Here is a 21,893-nt window from a genome sequence, read left to right on the forward strand (position 1 = left end):
TTGGCAAGTTCAGAAAAAAATTTAATTTCACTTATGCAATTTTATTTCCAGCCCCACTCTTTCAGTGCATACTTAAATCATCTTGAGATCTACAGAATAAGATTCCTAAAAAACTCAACCTGAATTAAGAAACCAGTAAAATAATCTGCTGAAAATATGGAAGAAGAAAAAAATAAGATCTGCATTGATACCAAGTTATCAGTGATTTGCTTTGTCATCTTGAGTACCACACAATTGTTACAGAAATTGTCCGCTTCCTAGTCTCAGTAATATTCTAGGACCAAGTAAGAAAATATAGTCGCTTAAGAGTTTAAAATAACACTCTTATTACATAAATCCCACTCACTAAATTATATATTTGGAGTATCGACTGTCGGGTTGCCTTACATAAAATTGCCACCTGATTTCAATTTTTATAGGTAAATTTCTAAACGGACTTCTAAGAGCCCTCACTACATGCTGAGTGCTGTCCTCGGAAGTACTCTGAAAAGCACGTAAATCCACCATATCAATCAAAATATTTCAAGTGCGGAAGGCCATATATCTTCATATCATCTTCAATCAAATGTCTTATATTCTTACTACTGTATTCCAAATAGTATTCTATGAATCTCCTGACTCTGGCCAATGACAACCAATTACAAGAAAAAGAAAATCACAAATTTGTGGGTATTTTGCCTCTGGAGGAACCTGAAGAATATTTTTTTTAACTGTAGAACAAAAAGGCCTTAAAGGATTTTTGTTTGCTTGCTGGCATATTTTGCTTTGTTACAAGGACTGTTTATACTGTTTTGCCAGCAAATCATAACTCTAAGTAACATGGAATTAAGATAAATTTAAAAGTTCTATTTGAAACCTTAGAATATTTGTTTGTTCAATTAGTTCTTTTACATGCTTTACTTTTATAAAGATCCTCAGAAAATGCATTAGTCAATTTTTTTTAAAGTTACAGAATTTTTCCCTATATAGGCACAGTGACACAAAAGTATTTAAAATGACTAGGTTTACCTACAGAAGCTGAAAAATTAAAAACATAGACTAGATCTTATATTTTTTCCATACCCACAGGTAATAGGTACTTTAAATACATACAACCCTTTCAATTCAAGCAAACCTCATACATCAAATATCTTTATATAAAAGATACATTGTAAGATTATTGTTTTTTTAAAAATCCACAAAAATGTATTCATAAAAACTATTTTTAAAAACATGACCTACAAAGGAAGGAATTGTATTCATTATAATGTTAAGGGTCATAATTACCCACTTAACTATCAATAATTAGTAGTTCATGAAGTTTAGTTTCAATAAGCAAACAGCCTACTAGCTGTAAATTTTTCACTTTTTGATTTGGTGTAGTTAAAGGAAGGGCCAATTATCTACTCTCTTAAATACCAGTATTTTATGTCATTATAAGTACCTAATATAAATAATATAAAAACGCAAAGAGATAAAAGATTAATGCATGTATCTTATAATAATATTAGCCACCATTTATGGGACATTACAACGCCTCAGACACTAAAGTAAGTACTTTATACCTGTAATCTTATTTTATTTATTTTAAAGATGAAGTTACTCACCTAAGCATACACACTGAAGAACTGGGATTCAAAATTAGGCCTTATGATTCCAAAGCAGCCTGCATTATGCTAAATTGTCACTTAAAAGAAACATGAAGGTCAGTCGCCAAGTTGCCACCTCCTTATTAACACAGGCTATTCATAACTCATTTGTTTATTTAACACTTATTATGTGTCTCACATCCTGCAAGGTTCTGTCTTTGAGTAGCTCACAGTGTAAGTAGAAAGACAGACAATAGAAATACTTCAGTATGTTTATTTAAGGAAGCATCAATAGAATGGCATAAAAGATAAGTGCATTTTAACAATTTTCAAATCTACTATAACTTGAGGCTTTTATTAATTGTCAATGTAATGACTAGATTGGGTTATGAGGTCTTTATATACAGGCACATCTAGGAACTCTTATTAAAGTCAATATTACAATGAAGAAAGCCACGGTAATGTGTTTAATAAAGCACTTCTGGGCGTGAAAAATAGAGTTTTAAAAATCAAAAATAAGAATAAAAAAATAAAGGAAGTCAAAAATTTCAACTGAATTATTCAAGTAGAAGACCAAGAATAGAATGAAAATAAGTTTGTTACTGTCTTTATCACTAAACCTTAAGTAACTTCCATTTAAGTATTTCCCTAAACACGAATTTAAACTGAATTCTTAAACACTTACTTAAAATGAATTCCTTGATCACATTTATTTATTTATTTATTTATTTATTTATTTAGAAAGATTTATTTATGTGACAGAGAGAGACACAGCAAGAGAGGGAATACAAGCAGGGGGACTAGGAAAGAGAGAAGCAGGCTGCCTCCTAAGCAGGAAGCCCAATGCAGGGCTCGATCCCAGGGGACCCTGGGATCATGACCTGAGCCGAAGGCAGATGCCCAACAATTGAGCCACCCAGGCACCCCAATAACATTTATGATAATGATAATATAACTCAAATGTCACTTCCTAAAGAAAGCCAGCTCTGATTCCAAGCTTTAGAATCCCCTACTATGGACTTTCTGAACATTCCCGATTTGTCTTAGTGCTTACCACAAGTGTTTTTATACCATTTATTGTATAATTGTTTTGTATTTGTCTCCGTTGGTAGAGTATATGCTCCAATAAAGTCAAGAACAATATACTTTCCATAACTATACTCCCAGTATCAACTAAGCTTTGAGCAGTGTAGATACTCCATAAATGGCATCAAATCAATTAACAAATAAAACACAATGTAACTTTTTTATAAATCCAACCAAATTAAGATCAAATCATAAATCATAAATCAAATCATAAATCAAAACTCATAAACATGAGTTCTTGTTCTTCCTACAGAGTTATTCATTGCCTTTAAAATAATGGCTTCTACACATTATTTCATTTAATTATGGAGATACAACATAAAGCCTTCATAAAACTCGGGACTTCCCAAGAAAGCACAGTTGTTCCTGGGGATCATTTTTAAAGTATAGACATGAAGAAAGAGTTACAATTCATAAGAAAAACATTCATTTCATTACCAACCAATCTGATGCAAACCTAAAAATGATCCTGAATATGTATCTAAAACACCAGTCTATTTTTAGTATTGTAAAGAGAACAATCTCAATTTCTTTGATGAAGCCCATGAAAACATAATTTTCTCAGTGTCTTCTTGGTGACATGTGGAATGAGGACAGAAAATGAAGAAAGGAAAGTAGAAAGAAGGAAAGGAAAGAGAGAGAAAAGCAATCTCCACTTAGCCTTTTAACTGTATGCTCTCTGCTTTTGTTACGTAGTTTCCAATTTATATTCTGGCTGCACAGGAACCTACCACTTCTTATGGACATTTTCTTTTGCCCTTTTTTTTTTTTAATTTATTTACTTGACAGAGAGAGAGAGAGTGAGAGAGGGAATACAAGCAGGGAGTGAAAGAGGGAAAAGCAGGTTTTCCGTCAAGCAGGGAGCCCGATGCAGGGCTGGATCCCAGGACCCTGGGACCATGATCTGAGCCAAAGGCAGACAGACGCTTAATAACTGAGGCACCCAGACATTTTCTATTAAAAATAAAACTTTAGGGGCACCTGGGTGGTACAGTCCATTTTTTAATTTAGAAAGAATGCACAAAACATTGGAATTTTCCTAATCTCCTAAAATGAGGAGCTACGAGCAAGAATGAAGTAAACTGCTTTGAACTCCAATTGAGCATTCAGGAAGATCTTCCCGGGGTTTCCATTTTTTTTTTCATCATCCCTCTCATAAATGCTTCAACTATTAACTACTATAAAAATATGCTACATGGCAGTCAGCATTTTGCATCTTCAACTGCTATATTAGCTCTTTCATGTATGAACAGGTTAGGTTCCTAAAGGGTTATGTTCCTATTGTTCTCGTAAGATTTCACTTAGCCACATATTAGTTGTAACAGACCTTAAAGTTCTAAAGAATACTTCTGCTCATGTCCATGAGAAGTAATTAAGGAAAGAACTTCTATTCTTACACTTAAAGCTATAAACAAGGGAAAGTCAAAGTAAAATCTAAGCTAAAAATACTGACACAAAACCTCAGCATGCTATCTATACTTCTTCCTCAAATATGTTCTTCCCCAAAGATGCAGCTAGATTCTACATAATGAAGGAACTTTTTGATCAAGAACATACAGCTCTGAGGCACATTTCTCAAATTAATGACATCTGGCTTCAAAGAAACCAAAACAAAACAAGATCTAGCAGTAAAAATATAGGGAATCTTTAGTCATTCTTTTCTTTGGCACATTCTAGAAAAAGCCACATGATTACATATAATAAGATTTATAACCTACTACAAAACATAAATATGCAGTAAAAATAAATGACTCCATATAAAGGAAAGCATTGTCTTCTAGCTACACATATGCTTCACTACTACAGATAATTTATTTTTTCAATTAAATAGTGTATAAAATAGTGTTCTAATTCCAAGGCCTGTGTTCACAGAAGCTCACAGGAAGAGAGGCCTTAGATTTTTCCCTTAAAATAACAGCTGACAAATATGAAAACCAGACCTAAAACAAAAAACAAAAAAACAAACAAAAAAAAACCTTAACTACAAACTTAAAGTTGAAATCAATATCCCCAACTATTCTACTACTCCAGGACACATTTTTATATTATCGAACATTAAATGGCCAAGAGAAATACTCAAAAGGCTAACCAACTCCACTTTTCAGAAAATACACACTTAGGTTACCACTAGTCAATTCCCATCCCATACAGCCCTTCACAAATGGATGTTTTAAGATGTATATCCCAAATGTAGCAAATTAGAAATTAGCAGTCATATAGTATAATCAAAGAACAGGAGTCAAACAAGTCTAGGTTACTTCTACCACTAATTTTGGACAAAACTTTGCTTCTTTAGCAATAATATATAACATGTAGAGGCTAATATAATCTTTAAGGTTCCTAAAAGCTTGCAATTACGACTTCTGAATAATTCATCAAGTAGCAAAGTATCCTCTCCTGTCATATGGTAGTTTCAAAGCTAAAAAATGTTAAAGGATTGACAAAAGTAATCTTGCTTTAGGAAAACAAATATGTTTAGCCAGAAAGGTTCTATCTCAAAGGTCTCACAGAAGACAAATATATTGATCATTAATACATACATACAAATAGTACAGGCCAAAGGACTTCCCAATTAAACAACAATTTTTGAACAACACCGTAGAATTGCTTCCTTTGCTCTCTAAATTTGCTTTAAAGCTATCATATTAATCTACCAGAACTAACTTCAGATGAAGGAATTTTTGAGATTCTCTGCATTACAAATAAGCTTTATATCTGAAACCTTTAATTTGCATGCCTTATGTTCTTTGGTTATAACACCTAAAAGTCCTTTTTTCAGCTATTTTAATTGCAAAAATTATTTTAAAACAATTGTTTCATTTGATTTTAAATCTAAATTTACATGGATGTTTATGTCCCTACTTGCAATTTGCTTTTAATATTCACAAGTTTTTAAAATTTTACACAAATATGTTGGTATCTTCATGTTTCAACCTTATATCATGCTAAGAAAATATGTAGGTATTCTTTTATATTTTCTTCTAGTAGTTTTATAATTCAAATTTTCATAATCCTTTCAAAATTAGATGATAATATCTACTCCTGATGGAGGGACAGGAAATACCCTGGCCCCAAACAACAGAGGTCTACTGTTAGTGGGGTAAAAGCAGGATTACTAGGAAGAGAGGGAAACATAACCTGCCTACAATTAATGTTGGTCTAGGACAAAAGATATGCTCCATGCTTACCACTATAAGGCAAACTAGCTTCCAGTATAAAAAAAAATTAAAGTGCTCATAGACAGCCTCTCTGAAGTACAGATATACAAGTAAGGCCTAAGGATTTGGTGAAATTAAAAAAAGCATTGAGTTAAAACTTCTCAGCAAATCAACCTCCACCCATTAAGCACAAAATGATGACAGAAGTATTTAAAATTGATGATGCACTGAATATAACCAAAGCAAGGAAACCCCATGTAAACCCAATCAACACCAGGCAAGACTGGTTCAAACCCATGCACAAACAACTTAGCAGAACAAGAGTCATACCCATTTCTTAACACAACTACTATGTACTTCAATCTCTACTATCCTGCAAATGAGAGCTGACATTCAATCAAAAAGCATAAATTTGGTCATAGGGGTGATTTCCCTGGTCCCCAAGGCAATACATGCATATTGAGATTACCACTGCCTTTTCTATAAGTTGTATAAAAATATCTCCTTAAATTCTTTTGTTTGCATCATTCCTTCAAATAAAGTAATTTGGTAAACCACCCTCACCCTTCCTAAATTTTAAGCTACACAAAATCTCAAGGGCAAACAAATCAGTCAGGAGACAAAATAGTCAACAGAAGCAGACTAAAATATAACTAAAATGTTGGAACTATCAGCCAATGAATTAAAATAATTATTAATAATGAAGGATCAAATGGAACAGGCTAGCAATAGATATGATCAGATGGCAAATATCATTGAGACTACAAAAGCTGAACAGAAAAGCTAAAAGAGTCAATCTGAGGGGTGCGTGGGTGGCTCAGTGTGTTAAAACCGCTGCCTTTGGCACGGGTCGCGATCCCAGGGTACTGGGATCAAGCCCCTCATTGAGCTCTCTGCTGAGCAGAGAACCCGCTTCCTCCTCTCTCTCTGCCTACCTCTCTGCCTACTTGTGATCTCTGCCTGTCAAATAAATAAATAAAATCTTAAAAAAAAAAAAAAAAGACTCAATCTGAAATGCTAAAGACCGAGAAATTCAGTAACAAAATTTTAAAAAGTCTTTGACAGGTTCAGCAACAGACTTGACACAGCTGAGGAAACAATCAATGAACTTGAAAATTGGTCAAGAGATTATCAAAGCTGAAATTAGATACGAAAGAGTGGGAAAAAAATCTACACAAACAGAACAGGAGGGAACAATTTCCAAATCACTTTTATGATGCCAGCATTACTCTGAAAACAAAATCAGACAAAGAAATCACGAGAAAAAAATTACTGTAGATAATTATCCTTCACGGATGCAAAAATTCTCAACAATAAATCCCCACAGGGATTTATTCCAGCAATACAAGTTGATTCAACATTAAAATTAAAAGATCATTCAATATAATTCACCAGGTTAACAAACTAAAGAAGAAAACTATGGTGGCATGAACAAATGCAAAAACTAAGCATTTAAGAAAATTCAACCCCTATTTATGATAAACTTCTCAGCACATCAGGAATAGAAAGGCACCTATACAACCTGATGAAGTGCATTTACTAAAAATTTACTGCTAACATCAGAGTTAATAATAAAAGATTCAATGTTTCCCCCTAAAGATTCAGAAGAAGGGTATCAGCTGTCACCACTCCTATTCAATAACATACTCAAAAATCTAGAAAGTGCAATAAGACAAGAAAAAAAAGAAAGAAAAGGCATACAGTTGAAAAGGAAAAAATAAACCTGCCTCTATTTGCAGATGGCACATCTGTCTGTATCCATTCATGAAGAATCTTCAGAAAAAGCTCCTAGAGCTAATAAGTAAAGTTAGCAAGGTTGCAAAATATAAGATCACTATGTAAACATCAATTATATCTCTATACACTAGGGGAAAAAAAGGAAAATCCAAACTTAAAAACAGCACTGTTTATAACGGAACAAAAAAAAATAAAAATATATATAAATGTAATAAAATATATGCAAGATCTCTATGCTGAAAACTACAAAGTACTGAAGAATAAAGACCTAAGTAAGTGAAGTGATATACCATGAGCATGTGTTTGTAGACTCAGTGCTCCTCAAATTCACCAACAAATTCAAAGTAATCTCAATCAAAAGAAAAGTAAACTTTTGGGGGGCGCCTGTGTGGCTCAGTAAGTTAAGCTGCTGCCTTCGGCTCAGGTCATGATCCCAGGGTCCTACAATCGGGTCCCACATCTGGCTCCTTGCTCAGCAGGGAGCCTGCTTCTCTCTGTGCCTATGCGTGCCACTCCACCTGCTTGTGCACTTGCTCTCACTCTCTCTCTCTGTCTGACAAATAAATAAAATGTTTTTTAAAAAAAAGTAATTTTTTTTATCTTGACATCAAGGATTTGGTTCTAAAATCAAATAAGTAAGTAAGGCAAAGGAACGGAAACAGCCAAAACAATTTTAAGAAAAAAAACTGGAAGACTCATACTATCTTACCTCAGGACTATCCTATAAAGATACATAAATCAACTCAACAGGACATCAGCAAAAGAGTAGATAAATGAATATTTAAAAAGAGTCCAAAAATAGACCCATGTATATACAGGCAATTGAGTCTTGACAAAAATAAAAATGCAATTCAGTGGAAAAGGATGGCCCCATCAACAAGTGGTTCTAGAACAATTAGACATCCACATGTTCCCCTAAATATCTCATACCATATACTAAAATAAACTCAAAATGATAGAGCTAGATGTAAAATATAAGACTAAAAAAGTTTCAGAAGAAAATATAAAAAACTCATGACACAGGGTTAGGCAAAGATTTGTAAAAATCTGTAAAGTTTATAAAATCAAAAATTGAACACTAACATTAAAAACTCCTCTCCAAAGGTTACAGACTGGGAGAAAATATTTGTAAAATCTGATATCTGATAGAAGACTGGTATCCAGAATATTTAGAGATCTCTCAAAATCCAGTAATAAAAAAAAAAATTTTTAATGGGCAAAAGATCTGAACAGACACATCATCAAAAGATATATGAATGGCATTAAAAAGCAACATGAAAAGATACCCAATATCATTAGTTACTAGGGAAATGTGAAGCACAACTCTTTGTGTGAGATACTATTACATATCTATCAGGATGAGTAAAACTAAAAGAAAAATAAAACTGCCCATACAGATATTGAGGAGTATAAGGAGCAGTTGGAACTCGCATACTGTGGTAGCTCGAAAGAGTGTGAAATGGTACAGCCACTTTGCAAAACAGTTTAGTAGTTTCTAAAACTAAGTTAAACAGACACTTTTCATATAATCCAGCAATCCAACTCTTAGTTATTTACCCAAGTGAAATAAAAACCCATGTTTACACAGAAACCTATTCTCAAATGTTTGTAGCAGTTTTATTTATAACTGCCAGTAGCTGGATACAACCAGCTCAACAGAAGAATTAAGAAACTCCAAAATGCTACTCAACAATAAAAAAGAACGGAGTATTCATACTAGCAATAATAGGGATGAACCTCTGCAGTTCAGGGATCCCCAAAGCCACCCTTAGATCCAATGATTCACTAGAAACTGATGAAACTCAAAAGAGATGTTTTATTCATGGTCACAGTTTATTATAGCAAAGAGACACAGATTAAAACCAGTAAAGGAAGGGGGATATGGGACAGGGTCCAGGAGACACCAAGCTTCCAGTTGTCCTCTCCCAGCAGAGTTGCAGAGACAGCACTTACATCTCACTTATAACTCCCAGCAAGAATGTTTAACAGCATGCATAGAGTACTGCCAACCAGGGGAACACAGCTGAGGCCGAGTGTTGAGCATTTTTATCAGGGGTCTGACACGTAGGCAGGACTGGCCACCTGCACAGCTGACCTTAGCCTCCAACTTCTCCAGAGGTCAAGCTGATACTACACTGCACAAAGTCTCCACTACCCTTTCAGCCACACTGTCAACACAGACAACATGGGGTGGCCAAAGGCCTTCAAGTAAGCAAAGACCCTCTTATCAGGCAAGATATTCCAAGGGCTTTGAGGTTACCTCCCAGGAGAGGAGCAGGGGCCAAACCTTAGGCAGCTGAGTTGCCTATTCTTTGAGCAACTGAGGTATTTTACTCAAAACGACACTTCTGACACCAAATTTATCAGTTTTTTCCTCACACAATCTAATTCTCTAATTCTCCAGATACCACCAGGCATCCTACAATTCACTTCCATTCTGACAGTAACAGTTCAGTCTGCATCAGACTCCTCAGGCTTTTGGGTCAGTCCCACAAGACTGCCCTCACTTCAGACGCCAGTCACAAGTATTGGGTCCCCAGGTTACACATACTTCTGTTCGACTTGGCTACAAGGCGGAGGTGAAACCCCATCTCCCTTTCAGTTCAGTAACTTGCTAGAACAGCTCATAAAATTCCAAAGAATATTTTATTTACTATTATCAATCTATTAAAAAGGACACAAACACACACCCAGATGAGAAGGTACACAGGGCAAGGTCCATATGGGTCCTAAGAACAGGAACTTCTGTTTCCATTGAGTTGGACTATGCCACCCTACCAGCAAGTGGATATGGGAACCAGCTGTAAAGATCTCCAAACCCCATTGTTTAAATGGTTTTATTTAGGGTCTGCTACATAGGCACAATTGATTAAATCACTGGCCACTGATGACTGAACTCAATTTCCAGCCATTGTGCCCTCCATAAAGGTCAAGGGATGGGGCTGAAAGTGCCAACCCTCTAATCACATGGTTAGCAACCAGGTGGCAACCAACTATCATCCTGGCAACCAACTACCATCCTAAGGCTGTCGAAGGGCCCAGCAAGAGTAACCGCATTTGTATAAATTCAGGAATGACTCAAAATGGTTTGTTATGATGCTCCTTTTGGGAAATTACAAGGGTTTTAGGAGCTCTGTACCAGGAACCAGGGACAAAAACTCAACATGTATTTCTTATTATGTCACAGGAATGCCATTCCTTTACTGCACAACTTCAAATACATTATACTAAGTGAAAACAACCAAACCTAAAGGGCTACAAAGTTTATGATTGCATATATATGATACTGTTGAAAGAATAAGACTACAGAGACTGAAATCAGTGATTACCAAGGCCTGGCAGGGTCGGGGGAGGGTCTGTCTACCAAAGGGGCACAAGATAACATTCTTCCTTGATTGTGATGATAGTTATACACATACATGTATTTGACAATGATTTTTACTGATTGTGAGTTATACCTCGATTAACAAGATAATCAGTAATACAGATTCATTCACCTGAAGCAATTTCATCCCTTAAAAATGATACATACAAATATTATGTGAGCAACAAGACAAATGCCCTTGCTAAGTGAAAAGCAATGGAAAACTAACTATATCTCTGCTTTCTCATACTTTATAAAATTACATGGTCACACAGGCAAAAGAAAACATTTGATACACTGGCTACCAGGATTACAGGATGACAGTTTTTTTCTCTTCAAGTTTCATTAATGTGGTCTGTATAATAACAAACAAAATAAGCTACTTAAAATGTTAAAACAGGTAATACATTATGGTAGGCATGAGATTCTAAAATGACCCCCACGGCCCATGCCCTTGTATAATCCTCTCTCTTTGAGTCTAAGTGGGACTTGCAACTTGTTTCTAACCATGGAATAGGGCAAAGGAAATGGGATTTCACTCCCACAATTATACTATTTTAAATGGCAAAGGTGGAAAGATTTTGCAGATGTAATTAAGGTCCCTAATTGGCATTCAATTAATCAAAGAGGAGATTTTCCTGTATGGACCTACCTAATAAAGCTGAACCTTTTCAAAGAGGGTCTAGAGGTCAGAGACTCCTGTGGCCTTGAAAAAGCAAGCTGCCCTAAATTTTACCACTAGAAGCTAATCAATGCAGCCAATAACCATGAAAGCTTGGACAAAGATCCGGAGCCTCAGTGACACCTCAGCCCTGGCCAACACTTCAATTTGTAGCCTTGTGAGACCCTAAGTAAAGGGCTCAGCTTAAACTCAGACTCGTGATCCATGGAAATTATGAGATAACAAATCTGTATTGTTTTAAATTGTTATTGCAATTTGTTACGCAACAATAGAAAACTAAACCAGTAATTAGGATTATTGTTTAGAGTCTTGGTTTTATCCACAGGTACTCCCTTTGGCTCATCTCAAATTAGAGGTAATGTTCTGTTCTTGTTAGTCATTTCAATTTTCAGAAAAGAATGTAAACTTTAACATAGCTTCACTGAGTAATGGTTCAAATTTAATCAATAACATAGATGATCTGTATTTTAGAGAGTTGCCAGGAAATATAATCTCAAATTCACTGGTGTTCAATACTAGGAAAGCTCCATATAAAATAATGTTTATGGAGAACAGTTTGCAGGATACTTTATACAGTCCATCTAGTTACTCTAGCACTGATTCTTTGGGGAGGGGAAAGGGAATTAATATTAGTATCTCTGAGGGAGTAAATGGCTATAGTATTTTAAATGCCTATTTTAATATACTTTTACATTTAAAAAGACTTGTTTTTAAGACAACCACAGAAAACAGAATTCAATGAAATTTTCTTGGCCAACTGGAATAGCTATAAGGAAACTTACCTATTATATTAACTAATTTGCAAAAGAGGGCTAGGAAAAGAAGTCATAACAGAGATGGAGGCAAGGAGAGATGAATGGACAGGAAGTTTTTTATGTTTCTCTAAGCTTTTATTTTATTTCTGTAGTTTTTATTTTATTTTTTATTTTTTTAAGTAAGCTCTACCCCCAGCATGGGGCTCAACACATGATCATGAGATCAAGCAACACACACTTCACCCACTGAGCCAGCCAGGTACCCTGTTTCTCTAAACTTTTAAAAGAGAGGAATAAGACCTCTAATGAATTTTACTGGGGAACCGTACACAGCCTGGAGTAAGGTTCATAGAATGTATCATAATAGTTTGCCATAAAGCTAATTTCACTGGTGTTAACCACGGATAGTATTCCACTAGCTATTTTAATGAATTCTACAAAAAACAAACAACAACAACAACAACAAAAAACAGATTCTATTTATAGGAGGGATATAATTTAAAATGTTTTTCACAATACATTATATGGTGCCCTCAAGAATATTATAAAGGAAAACATTTTGGTGTTAATAGGAAGAATCATGCTTTTCCCTAGTAGGTGTCTATTTTTATCATATAGACACTATGTTATATTATTGACCCAGCTTTCTTCCTATGTAGGTTGCTAGGAACCTTCATGCTATACATTTTTTAGGCTTTAATTTTTTAACTCTTGGTCTGAAAATTTTCAAACATTCACATAAGTAAAGAGATAATTGTAGAGCAAATATTAGCCCATGTAACTCAGAAATGTCTCAATATCTTGGTTCTCCCATTCTACAGTTTTTCTCTTCTGTGGGGGGTGAGGATTGGAGTATTTTATAGCAAATCCCAGACATTGTATCATTTCACCCACATGTAGTAAAGAACGTATCATTATCATTTAAAGACTCTTCTTTAAATTGACCCTACAATGTCATTATCATATCCGACAAAATTAGCAATTCCTCAAAATCATGTAATATGTATTTTATGTTCAAATTTCAATCATTTCAAAAATGAAATTTTACCTGTTGGCTTTTCTAAACCAGGAACAAAGCCAAGAACCATACACTGTACCTGATTAATATACCTCTTTAAGTCTCCTTTAATCTTTAACAAGTGATTTGCCCTATAGAATTTATCACCTCCTAAATTTAGCTATTTCCTCCTGATGTTAACGTATTCCTCCACTCTCCATATTTCCTATAAACTGTAGTAAGATCTAGAGACATGATTCATACCTTTTGGCAAGAATACTCACATGGCTGATACGTGTACTTTCCTAATCCATCACATTAGGACACACATGATGCCTGGCAGTCCTACTTAAAGTGATGTTCATGTTGGTTACGGTATTCAAGTGTTGCCAGCCTGATACACTCAATGATCATTCTCCATTATTTATGTAGGGGTTGCCCAAATTGGATTTTCTAATTCTATCCTTCCATCTGCATTTATTATCTGGAATTCTTCTAAAAAAGACTTCCTAATTAACTATTTGGTTGTCTTACAATACAGTTTACATAGGAAAAAACTGTATAAATTCTTGATTCTTTCCCATTTATAAATTCTCAAAATAATGAACTGGTGATCTAGTACCTTCCAACTTTATAATACCTATTTATTACTATCAATTTCTTTTTGTCCTTCTAACTTTTAAGTTGTATTATCTTGCAGAATTCTATGGAAATAAACATAGTGATAATATATTCAGAATTCTTTGGACAGATGCATGAATGCTAATGTGAAGTACTATGAACTTTTAACACTGAAAGGATGTACTGAGTAATTTTAACAAAAACAGGGCCTCTTTCAGAGACTGACAATTATCAGCATCAAGAAAACCAAAGCAATTTGGAGGTGTGTCCTAGAGTTTGTTTTTTTTCCCCCAAGTGTCAAAATGCTCCGCCTCACTGCCGTAAAAACTTCTTGAAAATCTTTTGGATATCTTTGGCATAAAGCATGGATGTATACAGGAAGGCAATGAGAACACTACAAGCAGGACGCCTGAGGGGCTCAGATGGTTAAGTGTTTGCCTTCGGCCCAGGTCGTGATCTCAGGGTCTTGGGATGAAGTCCCACATCAGGGTACCTGCTCAGCAGGAAGCCTGCTTCCCCCTCTCTCTCTGCCTGCCTCTGCCTACTTGTGATCTGTGTCAAATAAATAAATAAAATCTTTAAAACAAAACAAAACAAAACACTACAGGCATATGGTAGATAGAAACACTGTAAAGTCAACACCGTAAAATATCTCAAGCAATAGGTGAAAGTCATATGTGAGAAACAAAATTTGCTTCCCTAGATTACATTCTGAGAGTCAAAAGCACCTTGTGATTCCAAATCACAGGGTATCTATACCTCCCTTAACTGACTAGGAAAAACAGAAACAACTTGGCAAGTGTTATAAAGGAGTATAATTAGTTCTCCAGGGCCACCAGAGTAAGTAATTGTATCTGAACAGTTTAAGAACGCTTCCCAGGGAAGATGACATCCAAGTTATGTTTTGAAAGTTAAGAAGCATTTTTATGGAAAGGTAAAAAGAAAAAAGATTTCAAGGCAGAAGAAATATCACAAAAGAGGACACTGGTGTTTGGAAATATGGGTTGCACCTAGGGATAATCAAGTTGTGCGGTATTCGTCACATATATAACATAGACAAAGGCCACTATAAATGAAGCCAGTTTCCAAAGCTACTAGCACATTATATATGCTACAGTATGTTGCCCACACTTAATTTTTAAAGCATTTAGAGAGACGGTGTTTTTTTTTTTCTTAAAGATTTTATTTATTTATTTGACAGAGAGAGAGAGTACAAGCAAGCAGAGAAGCAGGCAGAGAGAGAGGAGGGGAAGCAGGCTCCCCGCTGAGCAGAGAGCCCGAGGTGGGGCTCGATCCCAGGATCCTGGGATCATGTCCTGGGCCGAAGGCAGAGGCTTTAACCCACTGAGCCACCCAGGCGCCCCAGAGACACAGTATGTTTTTAAGCCAAATGATAGGATCATATTTGGTTTTTAGGGAAGTAAACCTACTAATAATGTGAAGAATAAGAGGAAAGACAACAGAAAGAGAACCACCAAGTGGAGAAGACTATTTTAATATCTGACACAATGACTGTGAAAAGAAATGAGTCAGGAGGTGAGGGGGCTGGACAAATTAAGATCCAGAGCAGACACAGCAGCAGGGATTTACTCGATGTAACTAACCAAAAATGAACTGCAGATTTCTACTTTGGGATATTAAGACAAGGAGGATCCCAGTAACCAAAAAGATTAAAGATTTATTTATTTATTTATTTGACAGACATCGCAAGTAGGCAGAGAGGCAGGCAGAGAGAGAGGAGGAGGAAGCAGGCTCCCTGCTGAGTAGAGAGCCTAATACAGGGCTTGATCCCAGGACCCTGAGATCATGATCTGAGCAGAAGGCAGAGGCTTTAACCCTCTGAGCAACCCAGGTGCCCCAAAAGATTTTTTTTAGAAGACTAAATAGTATCAATGGTTTCATTCTCGTGGTAGGATTACCAGATTTTGTTATTGTTATTGTTCTTTTTTCTATTTTTCTGGATCTTCCAAACACAAGACTGTGGAAAAGTACTATTAAAAAATTAGTATGTTTCTTTGACAATTTAAAAATTGATCTTCAAAAGCAGTCCTTTTATTTTAGAGGCTATCTAATCATACAGCATTTTTCTATGACCAGTATAAAAGTTCTGATCCAGCTGGGTAGGAGTCAAATTTTGTTGAGAAATACAAGACAGAGCCCATGTTCTGAAGCAAGTTCAGACCCCAACTGCATATATTCAACGCAGACAATAATGAATCCTTTGGAAACAGCCTAATATGTAGTTTTACAACCCAGGACAACTCAAAAGCCTAGCACACTAGCACTGAAAGCTGTGAACACAACTTTGTGTTCACAATTGTGGGATAAATACATTGAACCTTCTTTCAGTACATATTATTAATGATTTTAAAGTATAATTACATAACAGTAATAATTATTCCTCATAGACAGTTTGAATGCCTACAGAAAGAGACACCATTTCTAATAGAGAACGCTTCCGGTTCAAAATGGTTTTTTTCCCCCTACATTCCTGGTACACCACTCAATAAAAAATGGATGGATGGAAAATAAGAAAGCCCAGGACCACCATCGCTACCAGGATATCTATATACTTTTTAAAAGTTCTTTTTTTGGAGTCTTACAAAGAGTCCTTTCCCTACTTTCATTCTCTGTATCACAGGATATTAATTTTCAAGGGAAAAAATAGTAAATATTTTCAGCATCCAGCCTAAAATTCATATTTATATGTTAGAGAAATTATATTTACTATAACCACACTATAAACTCATAATAAAAGGCTCATATTTATAAATTTTACAAATTCCATTCATATGCTAACACATTACAAAATTATTTTAAACATCACTATATACTGAATTCTCAAATGTTTTATTAAATTAAATATATTCACTGAGAAGGACACCTGGGTGGCTCTATAAGTTAAGCATCTGACTCTTGATTGTGGCTCACGTCATGATCTCAGGGTTGTGAATGGAGCCCCTACATCTAGCTCCCCACTGGATGTGGTGTCTGCTTAAGATTCTCACTCTGAGGGTGCCTGGGTGGCTCAGTCTTTAAGCGTCTGGCGACCCCATGGTCCTGGAATCGATCCCTGCATGGGCTCCCTATTCAGCAGAGAGCCTGCTTCTCCCTCTCCCACTCCCCATGCTTGTGTTCCCTCTCTCGCTGTGTCTCTCTCTGTCAAATAAATAAATATAATCTTTTTAAAAAATAATAATAATCTCTAGCTTATTAAGACCATTTTAGGGACAGAGCAAAGGTAAAAATTAATAGACAAACAAAACCAAAAACAAAGTAGTAAAACATATATGAGGAGGAGGAGAAAAAAACAGAAACTGGAACCGCAAAGAACTTTGTGGAAAAGAAAAAACCTAAGTCAGAGAGAGAAAACCATGGGTTTTCTTTGGATAAAAGACCACGAAAATGAAGAAAAACTCTAAATTTCCATTCTTTCTAATTCTAATTCTAATCTAGATTCTAATTCTAATCTTGATATATAATACTTTACAATGCCACAAGTACATTTTTAAATTACAAGCCTTTCACGGGTTTTTGGCTATACAGCTGACCCTTGAACAATGCAGGTTTAAACTGTGCAAGTCCACTTACACAAGGATTTTTTTCAATAAATACAGTATTGTAAATGTATTTTCTCTTATTTTTTCTCTAGCTTATTTTAGTGAAGGAATACAGTATATAATATATACAACATATATAATATATGTTAATTGACTGTTCATGTTACCAATAAGGCTCCAGTCAAGAAAAGGCTAACAGTGGTTAAGTTTTTGGGGAATCAAAAATTAAAGCAGACTTTCAAATGCACAAGTGGACAACCCTAACCCTTGCATTGTTCAAGGGTCAACCGTATACTTATCTAGTATAGAGAGATGTAATTAATCAGAAAATATTTTAACATTCTTGGTTGACAAGTCAGGATAACATAACCTAGGGGGTAAGAGAGAAAATTTGAGCTAAATTCTCTAAATTCTAATCCCTGCTCCACCATTTACTGGCTGTATGACCCTGGGCAAATAACTTGATCTCTCTGTTCCCCAATTTCTCATCCGTAAATGGAAATGATAATGTTCCCCATATAAAGAACTTGCTGTGAAGATCCAATGAGTGAATATGCACTACATGCTTAGAATAGAGTTGTACAGAGGAAGCATTCAATAAGTACTGGCTATTGCCAAGAAAGGTCAGTAATTTGTTTATTCTTTAAAATTAGTGAAATGTTTCCAATTAAAAAAATATTAAATTCCCAATTACCATGCATGGTTGATCTCATCTACCTATTATCATTTTGTAAAGTCTCACATCTCTAGTCTATGTAACTATCTCAAATTATAGAAACCATAAAATCCAAAGTAAAAGAACTAGAAGTCAATGAAAATTATCTTTAAAATGGGTCAGCTGGACTGTTTCTAACTATTCCTCATGAAGACAATGAAGTGATTACCTAGGAAACTTGCTAGTTTAATTCCTTCATGAAAAACTAACACAATTTAAAGAAGGTAAACCACTATTTCAATTACAAATAAAGCATGAAACATTAAAACAATCCAGTTATTTCTACAAAGTATTCACATTACATATCCTAATGTTAGCTCCCAGGTTCAGCTTGGCACTACTGACGTTTTGAGACATAATTCTTTGGGGAGGAGGCACTGTCCTGGATGTTAGAGGATGTTTTGGCAGCATCCCTAGCCTTGACCCATTAGATGTAACCAGCACATTTCCCTCTCAACCCTTTACTCCCCAATCCCCTTGTCACACTGTCTGAAGACACTATCAAAGGACTGGAGGAGCAAAATTGCTTCTAGTTGCTCTAGACTGTGAGAAAAGTTATTTTAGTTTTAACAAACAAACAGTAATAACAACCAGGTTTTCCCCACCACTCTCCCCTCCTTTTGGGAATATTCCTTGATAACGTCACAAAAAAGATGGATTATCTATTGACAATGCATTTTACTACCTTGATAATACTTGCAAATAGGATTGCAGCTTGTGTCTATTTTACACTTACTGCATTCTCTGCAGAAACCAAAAGGATGTAATTCTTCTTTAATACATTTTTCAAAACTATGACTCATTTAAAATTTTCCCCTTAGGCATGAGGATTGAAAACGTTAATTTATCTTCCCTTTAAACCAGACACATTACATTGCTAATCACAGGCACAGTACTTCAGCAAAGGAACAGCTAAGACTTATCAACATGTGAGATCTATTAAGCCTGTGATAAACATTTAACATGATAAACATTTAACATAAGTCCTCATTTAGTCCTAACAATATTCTTAAGAAGTATTAATGTCTCCAATTTTTAAAAAATGTGGAAACTGAGGCTAAAAAAGAATAACATCACTAAGTCATGCTGCTAGTAACTGACATAATCAAGATTGGACTGCAAGTCACCATCACCATTGTTCACGTGCTCTATACCAGAAAGAATGATCCTACCACCCAGCACTTCAAAACAATCAATGGACAACTTATTTTTTTTTTTTTAAGATTTTATTTATTTATTTGACAGACAGAGATCACAAATAAGCAGAGAGGCAAGCAGAGAGAGAGGAAGGGAAGCAAGCTCCCTGCTTTGCAGAGACCCTGACTCAGGGCTTGATCCCAGGACCCTGGAACCATGACCTGAGCCGAAGGCAGAGGCTTTAACCCACTGAGCCACCCAGGTGTCCCGACAACTTATCTTTTGAGATATGTTTTTCGTCACTGAAAAATTTTTGAATATACAACTTTTAGTGTATCTAACTTTTCTAAATGAACAATACCTCTTAATATTTAATCCCACTTGCCTCAGAACAAGCACAGCAACTGAACCTCATAGTGACTTTTGTGACAGAAGAATTTGTAGTTGAAAAACTTAAGATTTTATAGGAAATTAGGGTTTAAAAATGTAAGATCTGGATCAAAACTATGAAAGCAATGGCAATCTTATTTTTATATTTATTTGTAACATACTGATACAAATAGATAATGGCAATAATAAAAAATTCATGCCAATTTTTATAGCTAAAATTGATTTTAGTGATTACTATACACTTAATTTGTATTGACCTTTGAATTGGAGATGATAATGACATATTTCCTACAATTTACTACATAATTCCTGACAATCTCCAGATTTGTGGTAAAAATAGAGAAAAAAAAGAAATGAGTTTCTTCAGTTTTTCTGGCCCCACTACCACAAAGCCTTGAGGATCCTCACTGTACTAGGACAAAGCTAAGGTTCATGCTGTTCTCCTCTGCCCTCATTCTTTGAAAGGATGAGTCAGGATCTGACATGATAGGTTTGTTTAAAAAAAAAAAAAACTCAGAATGGGCTCTTCTTTGCAGAAATTAAAAAGAAAAATCCCAGAAGTACATCCTCTAAAAGGATAATAAAAACACTAGTCCCATGAAGATTAAGTGAAATAATTCATGTAAAACAACTAGCACAGTGCCAGTCATAAAGTAAATGCTCAGGAAATGTTATGTATTTGTCATTTTTATTGTTGTTAGAAGGAAATGTTACTATAAAGACATTTAAAACACAGAGGAGGGGCGCTTGTGTGGCTCAGTCAGTTAAGGGTCTGCCTTTGATTTAGGTCATGATCCCAGGGTCCTGGGATGGAGACCCATGTCAGTCTCCCTGCTCAGTGGAGAATCTATTTCTCCTTCTGCCTCTACCCCTGGCTTGTGCTCTCTCTCTTATAGTCTCTCTCTCTCTCTCTAATAAATAAATTAAATCTTAAAAAAAACAAAAACAAAAACAAAAAAAAACAGAGGAAAGTGCCCAAGGCACTTCTGAAATACCTTCTGTGCTCTCCCCTTTCCACACTTGTTCTTTCAAAATTCCCTTGTTTTGGGTTACCCTCAAATACCACAAGTTTTCTTAAAACCTTATTTTACCTCACAAACCTTTTTAAAAAAAAATTTTTTTTAATTTAGGTTCAGTTTTTTGTTTGTTTTTAAGGTTTTAATTTATTTGTCAGAGAGCACAAGCAGAGGCAACAGCCAACAGAGGGAGAAGCAGTCTCCCCACTGAGCAAGGAGCCCCATGTGGGACTCTATCCCAGCACCCTGGGATCATAATGTGAGCCGAAAGCAGACACTTAACCGACTAAGCCTCAAAGGGGTCCCACCTCACAAATCTTTTTTCCTTTTTTAAAGATTTTATTTATTTATTTGACAGACAGAGATCACAAGTAGGCAGAGAGGCAGGAAGAGAAAAAGGAGGAAGCAGGCTCCCCGCTGAGCAGAGAGCCTGATGCAGGGCTCAATCCCAGGACTCTGGGATCATGACCGGAGCTGAAGGCAGAGGCTTTAACCCACTGAGCCACCCAGGCACCCCTCCACTTCACAAATCTTTAAACAGAACAAAATAGTAGCAGTGGAAAAAAAAAAAAAAGAGAGAGAGAAATTATTTTACTCTCCCTTTCTAAAGGTCAATGTCTTTATCTTTCTGAGCCTGGGACGGTTAAATGTAGAATAATGAGGAGCAACATCTTCTAGAAATAAAATTCTCACAATTGACAAAAAGGTATTACAAATATATGCAAATTTACTCAAATTTCAAATTATGAGAACTCATATTTAGAAAAACATCACTATGCACTTCTTACTCCCACAAATGGACCAGAGCATTTTTAAAGCAATGATGAGGACGTTTGAATCCCCCATAGCACTTAGCACAATGCCTATCAGAGTAATCATTAAGTATTATATATATGGATTAAAGTTTTTCTCATTTTAACCAAATATTAAATCTATTTACTTATTCAACATTTGTCAAGGGCCTACCATTTGCCAAGCACTGTTGCCTAGCATGGGATCCAAAAGTGAACAGGAAAGACATGTTTTCTACTTTCAGAGTTTATAGTGTAGCTGTGGATATACAAATAAGTAAAAAGACCTTTACCATTTGGCATTAAGGTATGAGAA

The 21,893-nt window shown here is 35.4% G+C and overlaps 1 protein-coding gene across 1 annotated transcript in view; it reads right to left on the minus strand.

Annotated features, from left to right (window-relative positions):
• JMJD1C (jumonji domain containing 1C) overlaps window positions 1–21,893 on the minus strand; it is a 320,851-nt gene that overhangs the window by 267,000 nt on the left and 31,958 nt on the right. The gene's annotated exons all lie outside the window — the stretch shown is intronic.

This window comes from Mustela erminea, chromosome 14 (assembly GCF_009829155.1).
Source record: "Mustela erminea isolate mMusErm1 chromosome 14, mMusErm1.Pri, whole genome shotgun sequence".
Classification (NCBI taxonomy): Eukaryota; Metazoa; Chordata; class Mammalia; order Carnivora; family Mustelidae; genus Mustela; species Mustela erminea.